The following is a 7,321-nucleotide window of genomic DNA, read 5'->3' on the forward strand; positions in this document are numbered from 1 at the left end:
TTATCCCTAGATTTCTATTTATTTAATTTACTAATTTATTCCATTAATTAATAATTTATGAACAGGTTAGGGTCTGAGTTGGGATTAAACCTATTCACAGGTGGTGGCATATTCGGGAAGGGCTTTGTCTTTATATCAATAGAATATATTGAAGCCCAACTCAAGCATCAGGTCTATCTTTTGGGTCGAGCCCAGCGAGGAAATTGTTATTCTTTAGTACTCTCTCATTTCCTCACTAGTTAATTTATATATTTAATTTAGTAATTTAAAAAATTTATTTATTTAATTTTCTAAACGATTTAATTTTATCAACAAATTATTTCACTATATCTCTCCCTCCCCAAGTTTAATATTTTGGGTTATCAATGGGTCGGGCTAGGTTTTAGATTGATTGGATATTTATTTATTATTTTACTAAATGAATTGAGTCGTTATATATAGATTTTATTATTTAATTTAATAAATTAATTAATAATTTATTTTGCTCTCTCTTGATCGTTATTTTTTTGGTTTTCAACGAGTTAGGTCTAGTGTGGAAGCATGTATCTGTCCCGTCCCAATAATTAATGAAATTTTATTTAATTATTTATTTTACTAAACCAATAATAAATGAATATTTAGTTATTTTATTAAATTCAATTTTTGATTTGTTTATCTTACAAAATTAAGTAAGGTATTATCCATATATTTATATTTATTGAACTTACAAAATTATTCATGTAATTAATAATTTATTTAACTATGAAGATATTTCAATCTCCCTCCTTGAGCCAAATATTTAGGGCTCTCAATAGGTTAGGTCTCATTTGGGATTACAATTATAAATTGGTCGGGCTAGGATTGTGATTTGCGTTTATATCAATATAACATATTTATTTCCAAGTTTGAGTCCGGATCGAACTTCGGGCCTAGATCTTGAGCATGAGCCCGACATTCATATAGGGCCCAAAGCACGGTGAGGAAATTCTTTGTTTCTCTCTCATTTTGTCATCGAATTATTTATATTGTTATTCTTTTAAGTTAAAAAAAGTATTTATTGAATTTACTAAATTATTTACTTTATAAATAGATTCTCTCTCTCATCTCGCTCTCTCTCTCAATCCAACTTATACCTTGTCAACGATCTAAAAGAATTCAAAGAAAATATTGGACATAAACAATTTAACGTACTGGAACAGGGCATAAAACAACTCTAATCACGATATTCTAAATTAAAAAAACCCATCAAATTAAAAGAAATTAGGAAATCAACTCAACTCCTTTAAAAAATGAAACTAATCCAACTCATATCAAAACAAAGGCAAGAAACAAGGATCAATACAAACAATCGCACCGTTTAAACAACATAAAACAACTCAAAGCAGAAACCTGACATGGTAAAATTAACCGATAAGAATCATGCTTATTTCAACTCTAAAGTCACTATTCTACTTTAAACAAACCATCATCATATCTAGACAAGATTTATCCAACCACTCACACTTATAACAGAAACGTGATAAGAATTATCCACATTATTTAACAAATCCATTTTAAACTATCAAGGCATTAACTAAAAAAGACCAACTACGCAAAGCGTAGCTGAAATCAACTTAAAACAACCCAAGATAATCCAAGCAAATGCAACCTATCAAGAAAAAGCCAAATTAAAGACAACAAAGTTGAAAGTAGAAACATGCAATTTTTGATGACACATTTTCAAAAGAACCGATCCAGATACACGTGAAACCAACTCAACAAAGATTAACTCATCTGGTAAACATCGACTATACCTTAGGTTAATCAAACAATTGAATCAAATCCCACATAAATGATTCTAGCCAAAGCAGGTAGAACCAATTAAACATTTTCCAAAATTGACCAAGTCCACTGGCACTGTGGACTGTATTTTTGTTGTATCCACGACTCTGACGAACTCAAGAAATGGACATTCGGTTTTCATTTTGCGAGGGGCCATGGTAAAAAGATAGGGAGGGAGTAATGGAGGAAATGGATTGAGAACGATTGTTATAGAGGTAAAGATGGAAACAAAGAGGGCAAACTGATTGAGAATAATAGAGAACGCAGAAAAGAAGAGTTGAAGGCGTAGCGCTCTTTTATAGAAACCTCGCATGTGTCTGAAATGCTAAATGGCATCGTGCAAGACGAAACGATATGATTACAAATCTCCCCATTGATGCTTAATAGAAAAGTAAACTATATAAAATTCCAGTCATACCCCTAGTCGGGCGGGACAAACTGGCGCATTAATTTAAAAGTAGCGTCGCGTTGGCATCCACCACTTTAAAAGTTACATCCTCCCTTTGAGCCACACACGCGAACACAGTGCATTTATGTGGAGACGATAGTTACGAAAAAGCCCTAATGATGACCGCCACGTCACAGGCGCATAACATCTTCCCTATCACTTCAATTGTGATTGAATATGAAAAGCCACCTAAATGGAACACAATCAACTCAAATTGTATATTCGCAACGGGCACTACTTCGCCAAAGATAGGGGGCTGGATGTCTATACTCTAACGTTTCATATTTGTTTTTTGACAATTTACTTCCTGTCAATAGGCAGGGTGCTGAGAATTTCACTAACAAACTAAGCATAGAGTTGCCTACTAACAAAAAACACATTATCAATAAACAAGGGGGCTAAATCACAGAATGAACGAAAAGCTAGCCCAAAAAGAACACCTCAATTCCCATCTGAAGATACTACTAAGCCGAATGTATGATAGCTTGTTGACTAGTTCACAACTTGTCAATAAACAGGGGGTTGACAACAGATCCAAATGAATTTTCACTGGTCGCGAAAGATCCAATCAAGACAGGGACGATCACTGACTTAACACACAAAGATCAATGTGCCACAATGCATACTAATCCCTCTCCATCTCAAAATTTGAAGATGAATCGAGGGCAAAGATGCTTATCAATCGCTCAGACCATCAGAGTGCAGAGGGTACCAAATTAATACCATACGGACGTTTGTGATGAGTTCACAACTCATCGGACATCTGCGATGAATTTATGACTCATCGCATGACTGCGACAAACCCGTACCCAAAACGGGTCGTGATGAACTTTGGCTAGCATAAACCTACGATGAACTTTAGACACACATAAATTTGCGATGAACTTTAGACATGCATAAATCTATGAAGAACCTTAGACACACAGATTTGCGATGAGCTTTAGGCACATGCAGGGATGCGATGAATTCAAAGCCATTACAGAGTCATGACAAATGTAGAATCACTGTAGACAGGGAATAAATATTAGTTACATGTGCGTCTTTAAATTATGCACATAACAAGATGCCCCATGGATCTAGTAAAGGCGCACCCACTAAATGATGATGTCACTCGTGCCACATTGGTTAAATGGATCACGAAAGGAAGTAACACATGTGGATTATGAGAATCCTCAGACAAAAGGAAAGTTCATTCCAAGGATATCGCGTAGTACACGTGGTGAAACCCAAACAATTGACAGCAAATCCAATATTCCCTTTCCTAGTTGGAATCAAATGCTTTTGGCTCCTTGCTTTCAGGACTTTGGGATCTCTCCCTATAAATAGGGGTCCATCTCATAACAATAAAATCATCTTATCATCCACGTTTGCCCTAGCCTTTATCCCACCTCTTGCATCTGGTCTTCCTTTGTCCTTCAAGGAGACCCCCATACGTAGCCTCACCACTACAATTACACATGAATATCGGTAAAAGAAAGCCCTTAGCAAACCCAAGGGAAATGGAACATTACAAACCTAGTATTCCCAAAATGCGATGAAAATAACTTGATTATGACTCGCAATTGTGATGATAAGCTAAGCTACCTGTTGTGCCAAGGTAGTAAATTGTCGACAGCAAAGTGACAATACTCCAAGCAACAACCTACTACAAGATAGCTTTAGCGCTCAACGTACTGCTATAGTCAAACAAATACAAACTAGGTAGACACCGAACTGCGTAGTTGTTCTTTTTTAGTTAATGCCTCGATAGTTTACAATGGATTTGTTAAATAATATGGATAACTTTTTTTCCAGGCTTTCTGTTATAAGTGTGAGTGGTTGGATTTATCTTATCTAGATATGATGGGTTTGTTTAAGGTAGAATAGTGACTTTAGAGTTGAAATCAGCATGATTCTTATCGGTTGATTTTACTATGTCAGGTTTCTGCTTTGAGTTGTTTTAGGTTGTTTAAACGGTGCGATTGATTTTATTGATCCTTGTTTCTGGGCTTTGTTTTGATTTGAATAGGAATGGTTTCATTTTTTAAAAGAGTTGAGTTGATTTCCTATTTTTTTTTTTTTTAATTTGATGGGTTTCTTTAATTTATAATATCGTGATTAGAGTTGTTTCAAACTTGGTTCCTGTATGTTTAACTGTTTATGTCAAATATTTCTTTGAATTCATTCTTTTAGCTCGTTGACACGGTATTTTTTGGATTGATCCAAGTTAATTGGTTTGTTTGAGTAGGTCTGGACTTCCTATTTAAACGAGATGATTGTTTTCCTACTTTATCTAAGTATGTTGGATTCGTTGAATTTACTACATGGAATTTAGAGTTCTAATAAAGATTGTTAGTGGTATAGATTATGTCGATCATTGGATGGTTGGTGAGGGTTTGGTCAATCTTGGAAAATGTTTAATTGGTTCTACCTGCTTTGGCTAGAATCATTTATGGGGGATTTGATTCAATTGTTTGATTAACCTATGGTATAGTCGATGTTTACCAGATGAGTTAATCTATGTTGAGTTGGTTTCACGTGAATCTGGATCGGTTCGTTTGAAAATGTGTCATCAAAAATTGTCTTCTTCTGCTTTCAACTTTGTTGTCTTAATTTGGCTTTTTCTTGATAGTTTGCATTTGCTTGGATTATCTTGGGTTGTTTTAAGTTGATTTCAGCTACGCTTTGCGTAGTTGGTCTTTTTTAGTTAATGCCTCAATAACTTAAAATGGATTTGTTAAATAATGTGGATAATTCTTACCAGGCTTCTGTTATAAGTGTGAGTGGTTGGATTTATCTTATCTAGATATGATGGGTTAGTTTAAGGTAGAATAGTGACTTTAGAGTTGAAATATGCATGATTCTAATCGGTTGATTTTACTAAGTCAGGTTTCTGCTTTGAGTTGTTTTAGGTTGTTTAAACGGTGCGATTGATTTTATTGATCCTTGTTTCTTGGCTTTGTTTTGATATGAGTAAGACTGGTTTCATTTTTTAAAGGAGTTACTTGATTTTCTAATTTATTTTAATTTGATGGGTTTCTTCAATTTAGAATATCGTGATTAGAGTTGTTTCAAACCCGGTTCTTGGACGTTAAATTGTTTATGTCAAATATTTGTTTTCAATTCATTCTTTTAGATCGTTGACACGATATTATTTGGATTCATCCAAGTTAATTGGTTTGTTTGAATAGGTCTTGGCTTCCTATTTAAACTATATCTAAGTATGTTGGATTCGTTGAATTTTCTACATGGAGTCTAGAGTTCTAATAAAGATTAATGGGTCTAGATTTGGTCGATCATTGGATGGTTGGTGAGGGATTGGTCAGTTTTGGAAAATGTTTAATTGGTTCTACCTGGTTTGGCTACAATCATCTATGTGGGATTTGATTCAATGGTTTGATTTGTTTTATGTTGTTTAAATGGTGGATTGTTTGGATTGATGCCTTTTTCTTGGCTTTGTTTTGATTTTAGTAGAACTAGTTTCATTTTTTAAAGGAGTTGAGTTGATTTCCTAATTTCTCAAAATTTGATGAGTTTTTTTTTTTAAATTAGAATATCGTGATTAAAGTTGTATTAAGCCCAGTTCCTGTAGGTTAAATTGTTTAGGTCAAATATTTCCTTTGAATTCTTTGAGACTGTTGACAAGGTACTGTATGGATTGATCCAAGTTCATTGGTTTGTTTGAGTAGGTCTGAGTTTTCTATTTAAACAAGATTATTAAGGTAGAATAGTGACTTTAGAGTTGAAATATGCATGATTCTCATGGGTTGATTTTACTAAGTCAGGTTTTTGCTTTGAGTTGTTTTATGTTGTTTAAACGGTGCGATTGATTTTATTGATCCTTGTTTATTGGCTTTGTTTTGATATGAGTAAGACTGGTTTCATTTTTTAAAGGAGTTACTTGATTTCCTAATTTATTTTAATTTGATGGGTTTCTTCAATTTAGAATATCGTGATTAGAGTTGTTTCAAACCCGGTTCCTGTACGTTAAATTGTTTATGTCAAATATTTGTTTTCAATTCATTCTTTTAGATCATTGACACGATATTATTTGGATTGATCCAAGTTAATTGGTTTGTTTGAATAGGTCTTGGCTTCCTATTTAAACGAGATGATTGTTTTCTACTTCATCTATTCGGAAAATGTTTTGTTGTTTCTACCTGCTTTGGGTAGAATCAGTTTTGTTTTCTAATTGGTTCAACTAACTCCTTTAAAAAATGAAACCAGTCTTACTTATATCAAAACAAAGCCAAGAAACAAGGATCAATAAAATCAATCGCACCGTTTAAGCAACCTAAAACAAATCAAAGCAGAAACCTGACATAGTAAAATCAACCGATGAGAATCATGCTTATTTCAACTCTAAAAGTCACTATTCTACCTTAAACAAACCCATCAAACAATTGAATCAAATCCAACATAAATGATTCTAGCCAAAGCAGGTAGAACCAATTAAACATTTTCCAAAATTGACCAAGCCCTCACCAACCATCCAATGATCGACATAATCTATACCCACTAACAATCCTTATTAGAACTGTAAACTCCTTGTAGTAAATTCAAAGAATCCAACATACATAGATAAAGTAGGAATACAATAATCTCGTTTAAATAGAAAACCTAGACCTACTCAAACAAACCAATGAACTTGGATCAATCTTTTCTAGATATGATGGGTTTGTTTAAGGTATAATAGTGACTTAGAGTTGAAATAAGCATGATTCTAATCGGTTGATTTTATTATGTCAGGTTTCTGCTTTGAATTGTTATAGGTCATTTAAACGGTGCAAATGTTTGTATTGATCCTTGTTTCTTGGCTTCGTTTTGATATGAGTAGGACTGGTTTCATTTTTTAAAGAAGTTGAGTTGATTTCTTAATTTTCTTTTAATTTGATGGGTTTCTTCAATTTAGAATATCGTGATTAGAGTTGTTTCAAACCCGGTTCCTGTACGTTAAATTGTTTTTGTCAAATATTTGTTTTGAATTCATTTTTTTAGATCGTTGACATGATATTATTTGGATTGATCCAAGTTAATTGGTTTGCTTGAGTTGGTCTGGACTTCCTATTTAAATGAGATGATTGTTTTCCTACT

The sequence above is a fragment of the Nelumbo nucifera genome, chromosome 1, assembly GCF_055504915.1.
Source record: "Nelumbo nucifera cultivar China Antique chromosome 1, China Antique-T2T, whole genome shotgun sequence".
In the NCBI taxonomy this organism is placed as follows: Eukaryota; Viridiplantae; Streptophyta; class Magnoliopsida; order Proteales; family Nelumbonaceae; genus Nelumbo; species Nelumbo nucifera.